At 55.2% G+C, this 17,023-nt stretch overlaps 1 long non-coding RNA gene across 1 annotated transcript; it reads right to left on the reverse strand.

Annotated features, from left to right (window-relative positions):
* Positions 1-1,666: 1,666 nt before the first annotated feature.
* On the reverse strand, positions 1,667-16,235 carry LOC142923702 (uncharacterized). The gene is made up of 3 exons (XR_012940802.1): positions 16,054-16,235; positions 15,840-15,915; positions 1,667-1,731 (listed from the first exon to the last, which is right to left on the reverse strand). It is a non-coding gene; the product is annotated as an uncharacterized LOC142923702 (long non-coding RNA).
* Positions 16,236-17,023: the final 788 nt, after the last annotated feature.

A 17,023-nucleotide genomic window follows, 5' to 3' on the forward strand; every position in this document is an offset into this window, starting at 1 on the left:
GTGAAGTGGTGGTGAAGTGGTGGTGAAGTGGTGGTGAAGTGGTGGTGAAGTGGTGGTGAAGTGATGGTGAAGTGGTGGTGAAGTGATGGTGAAGTGGTGGTGAAGTGGTGGTGAAGTGGCGGTGAAGTGGTGGTGAAGTGGTGGTGAAGTGGTGGTGAAGTGGCGGTGAAGTGGCGGTGAAGTGGCGGTGAAGTGACGGTGAAGTGGCGGTGAAGTGATGGTGAAGTGACGGTGAAGTGGTGAAGTGGTGGTGAAGTGGCGGTGAAGTGATGGTGAAGTGACGGTGAAGTAGTGGTGAAGTGGTGAAGTGGTGGTGAAGTGGCGGTAAAGTGGTGGTGAAGTGGCGGTGAAGTGGTGGTGAAGTGGTGAAGTGGTGGTGAAGTGGTGGTGAAGTGGTGAAGTGGTGGTGAAGTGGTGAAGTGGTGGTAAAGTGGTGGTGAAGTGGCGGTGAAGTGGTGGTGAAGTGGTGGTGAAGTGGTGGTAAAGTGGAGGTGAAGTGACGGTGAAGTGGTGGTGAAGTGGTGGTGAAGTGATGGTGAAGTGGCGGTGAAGTGATGGTGAAGTGGTGGTGAAGTGGTGGTGAAGTGACGGTGAAGTGATGGTGAAGTGGTGGTGAAGTGGTGGTGAAGTGGTGGTGAAGTGGCGGTGAAGTGGTGGTGAAGTGGTGGTGTGGTGGTGGTGAAGTGGTGGTGAAGTGGTGAAGTGGTGGTGAAGTGGTGGTGAAGTGGCGGTGAAGTGGTGGTGAAGTGGTGGTGAAGTGGTGGTGAAGTGGCGGTGAAGTGGTGGTGAAGTGATGGTGAAGTGACGGTGAAGTGGTGGTGAAGTGGTGGTGAAGTGATGGTGAAGTGACGGTGAAGTGGTGGTGAAGTGGTGGTGAAGTGGTGGTGAAGTGGTGGTGAAGTGGTGGTGAAGTGACGGTGAAGTGATGGTGAAGTGGTGAAGTGAAGTGGTGGTAAAGTGGCGGTGAAGTGGTGAAGTGGTGGTGAAGTGGCGGTGAAGTGGTGGTGAAGTGGTGGTGATGTGGTGGTGAAGTGATGGTGAAGTGACGGTGAAGTGGTGGTGAAGTGGCGGTGAAGTGATGGTGAAGTGACGGTGAAGTGACGGTGAAGTGGTGGTTAAAGTGTTGGTGAAGTGGTGGTGAAGTGGTGGTGAAGTGGTGGTGAAGTGGCGGTGAAGTGGTGGTGAAGTGGTGGTGAAGTGGCGGTGAAGTGATGGTGAAGTGACGGTGAAGTGACGGTGAAGTGGTGGTAAAGTGTTGGTGAAGTGGTGGTGAAGTGGTGGTGAAGTGGTGGTGAAGTGGTGGTGAAGTGATGGTGAAGTGCTGGTGATGTGGTGGTGAAGTGATGGTGAAGTGGTGGTGAAGTGGCGGTGAAGTGACGGTGAAGTGGTGGTGAAGTGATGGTGAAGTGGTGGTGAAGTGGTGGTGAAGTGGTGGTGAAGTGATGGTGAAGTGGTGGTGAAGTGACGGTGAAGTGACGGTGAAGTGGTGGTGAAGTGATGGTGAAGTGGTGGTGAAGTGGCGGTGAAGTGGACGGTGAAGTGGTGGGTGAAGTGGGGTGAAGTGGTGGTGAAGTGTTGGTGAAGTGATGGTGAAGTGATGGTGAAGTGGACGGTGAAGTGTTTCCCCCTCACAGTGGCGGTGCTGTTCCCACTCTGGGTAGGAGGAAAGCAGCTGGCACTTGTGTGCAGAATCTCCGCTGATGAGGAGGCAGCTTCCATAACACGCTCAGCCTGGCACGGGGTGACTCACTCACTAACACACTCACTAACACACTCACTCACTCATAACACTCACTAACACACCTCACTCACTCATACACTCACTCATACACTCACTAACACACTCACTCACTACACACTCACTCACTCACTAACCACTCACTAACACACTCACTAACACACTCACTCACTCATACACTCACTGACACACTCACTCATACACTCACTCATACACTCACTCACTCACTCACACTCACCTCACTCATACACTCACTCATACACTCACTCATACACTCACTCATATACTCACTCACTCATACACTCACTAACACACTCATACACTCACTAACACACTCATATACTCACTAACACACTCACTCACTCACTCACTCATACACTCACTCATACACTCACTAACACACTCACTCACTCACTAACACACTCACTAACACACTCACTAACACACTCATACACTCACTCACTCACTCATACACTCACTCACTCACTAACACACTCACTAACACACTCACTCATACACTCACTCACTCACTCATACACTCACTCACTCACTCATACACTCACTCACTCACTAACACACTCATATACTCACTAACACACTCACTCACTCACTAACACACTCACTAACACACTCACTAACACACTCATACACTCACTCACTCACTCATACACTCACTCACTCATATACTCACACACTCACTGACACACTCACTCATACACTCATATACTCACTCACTCACACACTCACTCACTCACTAACTCATATACTCACTCACTAACACACTCACTCACTCACTCATACACTCATACACTCACTCATACACTCACTAACACACTCACTCATACACTCACTCATATACTCACTCACTCACACACTCATACACTCACTCACTCATACACTCACTCACTCATACACTCACTAACACACTCACTCACTCACTCACTAACTCATACACTCACTCATACACTCACTCACTCACTCACTCATACACTCACTCATACACTCACTCATACACTCACTCACTCACTCATATACTCACTCATACACTCACTCACTCACTCATATACTCACTAACACACTTACTCACTCACTCATACACTCACTAACACACTCACTAACACACTCACTCACTCACTCACTAACACACTCACTCATACACTCACTCACTCACTCATACACTCACATAAACACACTCACTCATACACTCACTCATATACTCACTCACTCAGTCAGTCGCTCATACACTCACTCATACACTCACTCACTCATACACTCACTCACTCATACACTCACTCACTCACTCATACACTCATACACTCACTCATACACTCATACACTCACTCATATACTCACTAACACACTCATACACTCACTGACACACTCATACACTCACTCACTCATATACTCACTCACTCATACACTCACTCACTCACTCATACACTCACTCATACACTCACTCATACACTCACTCATACACTCACTCACTCATACACTCACTCATACACTCACTCATACACTCACTCATACACTCACTCATACACTCACTCATACACTCACTCACTCATACACTCACTCACTCACTCACTCATACACTCACTCACTCACTCATACACTCATACACTCACTCATACACTCATACACTCACTCATACACTCACTGACACACTCATACACTCACTGACACACTCATACACTCACTCACTCATATACTCACTCACTCATACACTCACTCACTCACTCATACACTCACTCATACACTCACTCATACACTCACTCATACACTCACTCATACACTCACTCACTCATACACTCACTCATACACTCACTCATACACTCACTCATACACTCACTCATACACTCACTCATACACTCACTCACTCATACACTCACTCACACACTCACTCACACACTCACTCACTCACTCACTCACTAACACACTCACTCATACACTCACTCACTCACTCACTCATACACTCACTCACTCATACACTCACCTCATACACTCACTCACTCATACACTCACTAACACACACACTAACACACTCACTCACTCACTCACTAACACACTCACTCACTCATACACTCACTAACACACTCACTAACACACTCACTCACTCATACACTCACTCACTCATACACTCACTCACTCACTCATACACTCACTCACTCATACACTCACTCACTCATACACTCACCATACACTCACTCATACACTCACTCATACACTCACTGACACACTCACTCACTCACTCATACACTCACTCACTCATATACTCACTCATACACTCACTCATACACTCATACACTCACTCACTCATACACTCACTCATATACTCACTCACTCATACACTCACTCACTCACTAACACACTCACTCATACACTCACTCACTCACTCATACACTCACTCACTCATACACTCACTCACTCATACACTCACTCACTCATACACTCACTCACTCATACACTCACTCATACACTCACTCATACACTCACTCATACACTCACTGACACACTCACTCACTCACTCATACACTCACTCACTCATATACTCACTCATACACTCACTCATACACTCATACACTCACTCACTCATACACTCACTCATATACTCACTCACTCATACACTCACTCACTCACTAACACACTCACTCATACACTCACTCACTCACTCATACACTCACTCACTCACTCATACACTCACTCATACACTCACTCATACACTCACTCACTCACTCATACACTCACTCACTCACTCATACACTCACTCATACACTCACTCATACACTCACTCACTCATAAACTCACTCACTCACTCATACACTCACTCATACACTCACTCATACACTCACTCATACACTCACTCACTCACTCATACACTCACTGACACACTCACTCACTAACTCATACACTCACTCACTCACTCATACACTCACTCACTCACTCACTCACTCATACACTCACTCATACACTCACTCACTCATACACTCACTCACTCACACACTCACCCACTCACTCACTCACTCACCCACTCACTCACTCACCCACCGACTCACCCACTCACTCACCACTCACTCACCACTCACTCACCACTCACTCACCACTCACTCACTCATACACTCACTAACACACTCACTCACTCACTCATACACTCACTCATACACTCACTCATACACTCACTCACTCATACACTCACTCATACACTCACTCACTCATATACTCACTCATACACTCACTCACTCATACACTCACTCATACACTCACTCATACACTCACTCATACACTCACTCATACACTCACTCATACACTCACTCACTCATACACTCACTCACACACTCACTCACACACTCACTCACTCACTCACTCACTAACACACTCACTAACACACTCACTCACTTCACTAACTCATACACTCATACACTCACTCATACACTCACTCACTCACTCATACACTCACTCATACACTCACTCAGTCATACACTCACTCACTCACTCATATACTCACTCACTCATACACTCACTCATACACTCACTCACTCATACACTCACTCATACACTCACTCATACACTCACTCATACACTCACTCACTCATACACTCACTCATACACTCACTCATACACCACTCATACACTCACTCATACTCACTCATACACTCACTCATACACTCACTCATACACTCACTCACTCACTCATATACTCACTCACTCATACACTCACTCACTCACACACTCACTCACTCATACACTCACTCAGTCATACACTCACACACTCACTCACTCATACACTCACTCATACACTCAATCACTCATACATTCACTCACTCACACACTCACTCACTCACTCACACACTCACTCACTCACACACTCACTCACTCACTCATACACTCACTCACTCACACACTCACTCACACACTCACTCACTCATACACTCACTCATACACTCACACACTCATACACTCACTCACTCATACACTCACTCACTCACACACTCACTCACACACTCACTCACACACTCACTCACTCATACACTCACTCATACACTCACTCAGTCACACACTCACTCATACACTCACTCATACACTCACTCACTCACTCATAAACTCACTCATACACTCATTCACTCATACACTCACTCATACACTCACTCACACACTCATACACTCACTCACTCATACACTCACTCATACACTCACTCACTCACTCATACACTCACTCAGTCACACACTCACTCATACACTCACTCATACACTCACTCATACACTCACTCACTCACTCATAAACTCACTCATACACTCACTCACTCATACACTCACTCATACACTCACTCATACACTCACTCACTCATACACTCACTCACTCATACACTCACTCATACACTCACTCATACACACACTAACTCATACACTCACTCACTCATACACTCACTCACTCATACACTCACTCATACACTCACTCACTTACTCATACACTCACTCACTCATACACTCACTCACTCATACACTCACTCACTCACTCATACATTCACTCACTCACACACTCACTCACTCACACTCACTCACTCACACACTCACTCATACACTCACTCACTCACTCATACACTCACTCACTCATACACTCACTCACTCACACACTCACTCATACACTCACACACTCACTCATACACTCACTCATACACTCATACACTCACTCATACACTCACTCATACACTCACTCATACACTCATACACTCACTCCACTCATACACTCACTCATACACTCACTCACTCATACACTCACTCATACACTCACTCATACACTCACTCATACACTCACTCATACACTCACTCACTCATACACTCACTCACTCATACACTCACTCATACACTCACTCACTACACTCACTCATACACTCACTCACTCACTCATACACTCACTCACCTCATACACTCACTCATACACTCACTCACTCATACACTCACTCACTCATACACTCACTCACTCATACACTCACTCACTCACTCATACACTCATTCATTCATACACTCATTCATACACTCACTCACTCATACACTCACTCACTCACACACTCACTCATACACTCACTTACTCATACACTCACTCACTCACTCAAACACTCACTCACTCATACACTCACTCACTCATATACTCACTCATACACTCACTCACTCATACACTCATACACTCACTCACTCATACACTCACTCACTCATACACTCACTCACTCATACACTCACTCACTCATACACTCACTCACTCATACACTCACTCACACATACACTCACACTCACTCACTCATACACTCACTCACACACTCACTCATACACTCACACTCACTCACTCATTCATACACTCACTCACTCATACACTCACTCATACACTCACTCACTCATACACTCACTCATACACTCACTCATACACTCACTCATACACTCACTCATACACTCACACTCACTCACTCATTCATTCACTCACTCACTAACTCACTCATACACTCACTCATTCATTCATACACTCACTCATACACTCACTCACTCACACACTCACTCACTCACACACTCACTCACTCATACACTCACTCACTCATATACTCACTCATTCACTCACTCATACACTCACTCACTCATACACTCACTCACTCATACACTCACTCACTCATACACTCACTCACTCATACACTCACTCACTCATACACTCACTCACACACTCACTCATACACTCACTCATACACTCACTCACTCACACACTCATTCATACTCACTCACTCATACACTCACTCATACACTCACTCACTCATACACTCCCTCACTCCCTCACTCATACACTCACTCACTCATACACTCATTCATACACTCACTCACTCACTCATACACTCATTCATACTCACTCCCTCACCCACCCACTCACTCACTCACCCACCCACTCACTCACCCACTCACCCACCCACTCACTCCCTCACCCACCCACTCACCCCTCACCCCCTCACCCACCCACTCACTCACCCACTCACCCACCCACTCACCCACCTACCCACTCACTCACTCACCCACTCAATCACCCACTCATTCACTCACCCACCCACCCACTCACCCACTCCCTCACCCACTCACCAACTCACTCACCCACCCACTCACTCACTCCCTCACCCACCCATCCACTCACTAATTCACCCACTCACTCCTTCACCCACCCACTCACTCACTCACCCCCTCACCCACCCACTCACTCACTCACTCACCCACTCACCCACCCACCCACTCACCCACTCACTCACTCACTCACCCACCCACCCACCCACTCCCTCACCCCCTCACCAACTCACTCACCCACTCACTCACTCACTCACTCCCTCACCCACTCACTCACTCACTCACCCACCCACTCACTCCCTCACCCACCCACTCACCCACCCACCCACTCACTCACTCACCCACTCACTCACCCACCCACCCACTCACTCCCTCACCCACCCACTCACTCACTCACCCCCTCACCCACCCACTCACTCACTCACTCACCCACTCACTCACTCACCCACTCACCCACCCACCCACTCACCCCACCCACCCACCCACCCACCCACCCACTCACTCCCTCACCCACCCACTCACCCACTCACCAACTCACCCACCCACTCACCCACACACTCACTCACTCACTCACCCACTCACTCACCCACCCACTCACTCACCCACTCACCCACCCACTCACTTCCTTCACCCACCCACTCACTCACTTAATCCCTCACCCACCCACCCACCCACTCACTCACCCACCCACCCACCCACTCACTCACTCACCCACCCACTCACCCACCCACTCACTCACTCACTCACCCACCCACCCACCCACTCACCCACCCACTCACTCACCCACCCACCCACTCACTCAACACCCACTCACTACCTCACCCACTCACTCACTCCTCACCTCACCCACCACACACTCATCCACCCACTCACCCACCCACCCACTCACTCACTCACCCACCCACCCACTCACTCACCCACCCACTCACCCACCCACCCACCCACTCACTCACTCACCCACCCACTCACCCACTCCCCTCACCCACTCACTCCCTCACCCACTCACTCACTCACTTCCTCACCCACTCACCAACTCACTCATCCACCCACTCACCCACCCACCCACTCACTCACTCACTCACCCACCCACCCACTCACCCACCCACTCACCCACCCACCCACCCACCCACTCACTCACTCACTCACCCACCCACTCACCCACTCCCTCACCCACTCACCAACTCACTCACCCACCCACTCACCCACCCACTCACTCCCTCAACCACTCACCCACCCACCCACTCACTCCCTCACCCACCCACTCACTCACCCACCCACCCACTCACCCACCCACCCACTCACCCACCCACCCACTCACCCACCCACCCACTCACTCACTCCCTCACCCACCCACCCACCCACTCACCCACTCACTCACACACCCACCCACTCACTCACTCACCCATCCACTCACCCACTCACTCACCCACTCACTCACCCACCCACCCACTCACCCACTCCCTCACCCACTCACCCACTCCCTCACCCACCCACCCACCCACTCACTCACCCACCCACTCCCCCACCAACCCACCCACTCACTCACTCACTCACCCACCCACCCACTCACCCACTCACTCACCCACCCACTCATCCACCCACTCACTCATTCATCCACTCACTCCCTCACCCACCCACTCACGCACTCACTCACCCACCCACCCACTCACCCACTCACTCACCTACCCACTCACCTCACCCACCCACTCACCCACCCACCTCACCCCCCACTCACTCACCCACTCACTCACCCACTTACTCACCCACCCACCCACTCACTCACCCACTCACTCACCCACTCACCCACCCACTCACTCACCCACTCACTCACCCACTCACCTACCCACCCACTCACCCACCCACTCACCCACCCACTTACTCACCCACCCACCCACTCACCCACCTACCCACTCACTCACTCAACCACCCACCCACTCCACCCACTCACCCACCACCCACTCATCCACCCACTTACTCACCCACCCACCCACTCACCCACCCACCCACTCACTCACTCAACCACCCACCCACTCACTCACCCACTCACCCACCCACTCACTCACCCACTCACTCACCCACCCATTCACCCACTCCCGCACCCCACCCCACTCACTCACCCACCCACCCACTCACCCACTCACTCACTCCCTCACCCACTCACTCCTCACCCACTCACTCACTTCCTCACCCACTCACCAACTCACTCATCCACCCACTCACCCACCCACCCACTCACTCACTCACCCACCCACCCACTCACCCACTCACCAACTCAACCCACCCACTCACCCACTCACTCACTCACTCACCCACTCACTCACCCACCCACTCACTCACCCACTCACCCACCCACTCACTCCTTCACCCACCCACTCACTCACTTAATCCCTCACCCACCCACCCACCCACTCACTCACCCACCCACCCACCCACTCACTCACTCACCCACCCACTCACCCACCCACCCACTCACTCACTCACTCCACTCACCCACTCACTCACTCACTCACCCACCCACTCACCCACATCACCCCACTCACTCACCTCACCCACCCACCCACTCCACTCACTCACTCACCCACTCACTCCCTCACCCACTCACTCCCTCACCCACTCACTCACTTCCTCACCCACTCACCAACTCACTCATCCACCCACTCACCCACCCACCCACTCACTCACTCACCCACCCACCCACTCACTCACCCACCCACTCACCCACCCACCCACCCACTCACTCACTCACCCACCCACTCACCCACTCCCTCACCCACTCACTCCCTCACCCACTCACTCACTCACTTCCTCACCCACTCACCAACTCACTCATCCACCCACTCACCCACCCACCCACTCACTCACTCACCCACCCACCCACCCACCCACCCACTCACCCACCCACTCACCCACCCACCCACCCACCCACTCACTCACTCACCCACCCACTCACCCACTCACTCACACACCCACCCACTCACTCACTCACCCATCCACTCACCCACTCACTCACCCACTCACTCACCCACCCACCCACTCACCCACCCCCCTCCCTCACCCACTCACCCACCCCTCACCCACCCACCCACCCACTCACTCACCCACCCACTCCCCACCAACCCACCCACCCACTCACTCACTCACTCACCCACCCACCCACTCACCCACTCACTCACCCACCCACTCATCCACCCACTCACTCATTCATCCACTCACTCCCTCACCCACCCACTCACCCACTCACTCACCCACCCACCCACTCACCCACTCACTCACCTACCCACTCACTCACCCACCCACTCACCCACCCACTCACCCACCCACTCACTCACCCACTTACTCACCCACCCACCCACTCACTCACCCACTCACCCACCCACTCACTCACCCACTCACTCACCCACTCACCTACCCACTCACTCACCCACCCACTCACCCACCCACTCACCCACCCACTCACCCACCCACTTACTCACCCACCCACCCACTCACCCACCTACCCACTCACTCACTCAACCACCCACCCACTCACTCACCCACTCACCCACCCACTCATCCACCCACTTACTCACCCACCCACCCACTCACCCACCCACCCACTCACTCACTCAACCACCCACCCACTCACTCACCCACTCACCCACCCACTCACTCACCCACTCACTCACCCACCCACCCACCCACTCACCCACCCACTCACTCACCCACCCATTCACCCACTCCCGCACCCACCCACTCACTCACCCACCCACCCACTCACCCACTCACTCACTCCCTCACCCACTCACTCCCTCACCCACTCACTCCCTCACCCACTCACTCACTTCCTCCACCCACTCACCAACTCACTCATCCACCCACTCACCCACTCACTCACTCCCTCAACCACCCACCCTCACCCACCCACCCACCCACCCACTCCCTCACCCACTCACTCACCCACCCACCCACTCACCCACTCACTCACTCACCCACTCACTCCCTCACCCACTCACTCCCTCACCCACTCACTCACTTCCTCACCCAACCACCCACTCACCACCTCACTCCCACCACTCACCCACCCACCCACTCACTCACTCACCCACCCACCCACTCACTCACCCACCCACTCACCCACCCACTCACCCACCCACCCACCCACTCACTCACCCACCCACTCACCCACTCCCTCACCCACTCACTCCCTCACCCACTCACTCACTTCCTCACCCACTCACCAACTCACTCATCCACCCACTCACCCACCCACCCACTCACTCACTCACCCACCCACCCACTCACCCACCCACTCACCCACCCACCCACCCACCCACTCACTCACTCACCCACCCACTCACCCACTCACCAACTCACTCACCCACCCACTCACCCACCCACTCACTCCCTCAACCACTCACCCACCCACCCACTCACTCCCTCACCCACCCACTCACTCACCCACCCACCCACTCACCCACACCCACTCCCTCACCCACCCACCCACCCACTCACTCACTCCCTCACCCACCCACCCACCCACTCACCCACTCACTCACACACCCACCCACTCACTCACTCACCCATCCACTCACCCACTCACTCACCCACTCACCCACTCACTCACCCACCCACCCACTCACCCACTCCCTCACCCACTCACCCACTCACTCACCCACCCACTCCCCCACCAACCCACCCACTCACTCACTCACTCACCCACCCACCCACTCACCCACTCACTCACCCACCCACTCATCCACCCACCACTCATTCATCACACTCACTCCCTCACCCACCCACTCACCCACTCACTCACCCACCCACCCACCCACTCACCCACTCACTCACCTACCCACTCACTCACCCACCCACTCACCCACCCACTCACCCACCCACTCACTCACCCACTCACTCACCCACTTACTCACCCACCCACCCACTCACTCACCCACTCACCCACTCACCCACTCACTCACCCACTCACTCACCCACTCACCTACCCACTCACTCACCCACCCACTCACCCACCCACTCACCCACCCACTTACTCACCCACCCACCCACTCACCCACCCACCCACTCACTCACTCAACCACCCACCCACTCACTCACCCACTCACCCACCCACTCACCCACCCACTTACTCCCCACCCACCCACTCACCCACCCACCCACCCACTCACTCACTCAACCACCACCCACTCACTCACCCACCCACCCACCCACCCACTGACCCACCCACTCACTCACCCACCCATTCACCCACTCCCGCACCCACCCACTCACTCACCCACCCACCCACTCACCCACTCACTCACTCCCTCACCCACTCACTCCCTCACCCACTCACTCACTTCCTCACCCACTCACCAACTCACTCATCCACCCACTCACCCACTCACTCACTCCCTCAACCACCCACCCTCACCCACCCACCCACCCACTCCCTCACCCACTCACACACTCACCCACCCACCCACTCACCCACCCACTCACTCACTCACTCACTCCCTCACCCACCCACCCACTCACCCACCCACTCACCCACCCACTCACTCACCCACTCACTCACCCACTTACTCACCCACCCACCCACTCACTCACCCACTCACCCACTCACCCACTCACTCACCCACTCACTCACCTACTCACCTACCCACTCACTCACCCACCCACTCACCCACCCACTCACCCACCCACTTACTCACCCACCCACCCACTCACCCACCCACCCACTCACTCACTCAACCACCCACCCACTCACTCACCCACTCACCCACCCACTCACCCACCCACTTACTCACCCACCCACCCACTCACCCACCCACCCACTCACTCACTCAACCACCCACCCACTCACTCACCCACTCACCCACCCACCCACTCACTCACCCACTCACTCACCCACCCACCCACCCACTGACCCACCCACTCACTCACCCACCCATTCACCCACTCCCGCACCCACCCACTCACTCACCCACCCACCCACTCACCCACTCACTCACTCCCTCACCCACTCACTCCCTCACCCACTCACTCACTTCCTCACCCACTCACCAACTCACTCATCCACCCACTCACCCACTCACTCACTCCCTCAACCACCCACCCTCACCCACCCACCCACCCACTCCCTCACCCACTCACACACTCACCCACCCACCCACTCACCCACCCACTCACTCACTCACTCACTCCCTCACCCACCCACCCACCCCTCACCCACTCACTCACACACCCACTCACCCACTCACTCACCCACCCACCCACCCACTCACCCACTCCCTCACCCACCCACCCACTCACCCACTCACTCACCCACCCACTCCCCCACCCACCCACTCCCTCCCTCACCCACTCACTCACCCACTCACCCACCCACCCACTCATCCACCCACCCACTCACCCACTCACTCACCCACCCACCCACCCACTCACTCACCCACTCACCCACTCACTCACCCACCCAGTCACCCACTCACTCACCCACCCACCCACTCACCCACTCACCCACTCCCTCACCCACCCATCCACTCACCCACGCACTCACTCACCCACTCCCTCACCCACCCACCCACTCACCCACCCACTCCCTCACCCACTCACTCACCCACTCACCCACCCACCCACTCATCCACCCACCCACTCACTCCACTCACTCACCCACCCACCCACCCACCTCACCCACCCACTCACACCACACCCAACCCACCCCCACCCACCCACCCCACCCCCACCCACCCACCCACTCACCCACCCACCCACTCACTCACCTACCTACCCACTCACTCACCCACTCATCCACTCACCCACTCACCCACTCACTCACACCCACTCACTCCCCCACCCACTCACTCACTCCTCACCCACTCACCAACTCACTCACCCACCCACCCACCCACCCACCCACCACCACCCCCACCCACCCCATCACCCACCCCCCCCACCCACCCACCCACCACCCACCCACCCACCACCCACCCACTCACTCACCAACCCTCACCCACCCACTCACCCACCCACTCACTCCCCACCCACCCACCCACTCACCCCCCCACTCACTCACTCACCCACTCACCACACACCCACCCACTCACCACCCACCCACTCACTCACTCACCCACCCACTCACCCACCACTCACCCACCCACTCACCCACTCACCCACCCACTCACCCACTCACCCACCCACCCACACACCCACCCACCCACTCACCCACCCACCCACTCACCCACCCACCCACCCACTCACCCACCCACTCACCCACTCACCCACCCACTCACCCACTCACCCACCCACCCACTCACCCACCCACCCACTCACCCACCCACCCACTCACCCACCCACTCACCCACCCACTCACCCACCCACCCACCCACTCACCCACCCACCCACTCACCCACCCACCCACTCACCCACCCACCCACTCACCCACCCACCCACCCACCCACTCACCCACCCACCCACTCACCCACCCACCCACTCACCCACTCACCCAACCACCCACTCACCCACCCACTCACCCACCCACTCACCCACCTACCCACTCCCCCACCCACCCACTCACTCACTCACCCACCCACCCACCCACTCACCCACCCACCCACTCACCCACTCCCTCACCCACTCACCCACCCACTCACCCACTCACCCACTCACCCACCCACTCACCCACCCACTCACCCACCCACTCACCCACCCACTCACCCACTCCCCCACCCACCCACTCACTCACCCACTCACCCACTCACTCACCCACCCACTCACCCACCCACTCACCCACCCACCCACCCACTCACCCACCCACTCACCCACCCACCCACCCACTCACCCACCCACTCCCCCACCCACCCACTCACTCACTCACTCACCCACTCACCCACCCACTCACCCACCCACTCACCCACCCACTCACCCACTCCCCCACCCACCCACTCACTCACCCACTCCCCCACCCACCCACTCACCCACCCACTCACTCACCCACCCACTCACCCACTCACCCACCCACCCACCCACTCACCCACCCACTCACCGCTCAGCGTACTGGGCGTGGCTGAAGCGGTCCCTGGGGAGGAGCTTGGAGCGATCAGCGGGCGCTCCTCACGCGCCTGAAAACACAAGCCGGGTGGTGCGGCAGCTGGTCACTTCTGTCTGCACGCTTGGTGCTGGTGGTGATGATGGCGGTGATGATGACGATGATGATGCTCATGATGATGATGATGTTGTTGTTGATGTTGAAACTGCACCTGCAGCCACCGCTCGTGGTCTTCCAGGCGTCGGTAGAAGCCGCAGCCGTTTCGGTCCCTGCTAGCGGCACACGCAAAGAACAACACCACCTGGGAGGCACGTCCTCATCATCCTCCTCCTCATCCTCATCATCCTCCTCCTCATCACCTCCTCTTCTTCCACCTCCACCACCTCCTCCACCACCACCTCCACCTCTTCTTCCACGTCCACCTCTTCTTCCACCACCACCTCCACCACCACCACCTCCACCACCACCTCCACCTCTTCTTCCACGTCCACCACCTCCACCAACACCTCCACCACCACCACCTCCTCCTCCTCTTCTTCCACCTCCACCTCGTCGCTGGGAGAACAGCAGCGTGGGTCCTAAGGGGAGGGTGGTGGCAGCAGCAGCAGCAGCACGGCACACAGCTAGAGGTACAGCTCCCCCAGGTAGCCTCTAGCAGGGCTGTAGGGGGCAAGTGCTGAGACGCAGACAAAGCTCCCCCAGGTAGCCTCTGGCAGGGCTGTAGGGGGCAAGTGCTGAGACACAGACAAAGCTCCCCCAGGTAGCCTCTGGCAGGGCTGTAGGGGGCAAGTGCTGAGACACAGACAAAGCTCCCCCCAGGTAGCCTCTAGCAGGGCTGTAGGGGGCAAGTGCTGAGACACAGACAAAGCTTTCCAAGGTAGCCTCTAGCAGGGCTGCAGGGGCAAGTGCTGAGACACAGATAAAGCTCCCCCAGGTAGCCTCTGGCAGGGCTGTAGGGGGCAAGTGCTGAGACACAGACAAAGCTCCCCCAGGTAGCCTCTAGCAGGGCCGTAGGGGCAAGTGCTGAGACGCAGACAAAGCTCCCCCAGGTAGCCTCTGGCAGGGCCGTAGGGGCAAGTGCTGAGACGCAGACAAAGCTCCCCCAGGTAGCCTCTGGCAGGGCTGTAGGGGCAAGTGCTGAGACACAGACAAAGCTCCCCCAGGTAGCCTCTAGCAGGGCT

Source organism: Petromyzon marinus, unplaced genomic scaffold (genome assembly GCF_048934315.1).
Source record: "Petromyzon marinus isolate PM22_M1 ecotype Great Lakes invasive population unplaced genomic scaffold, UKy_Petmar_22M1.pri1.0 PM_Scaffold_59, whole genome shotgun sequence".
Taxonomy (NCBI): Eukaryota; Metazoa; Chordata; class Hyperoartia; order Petromyzontiformes; family Petromyzontidae; genus Petromyzon; species Petromyzon marinus.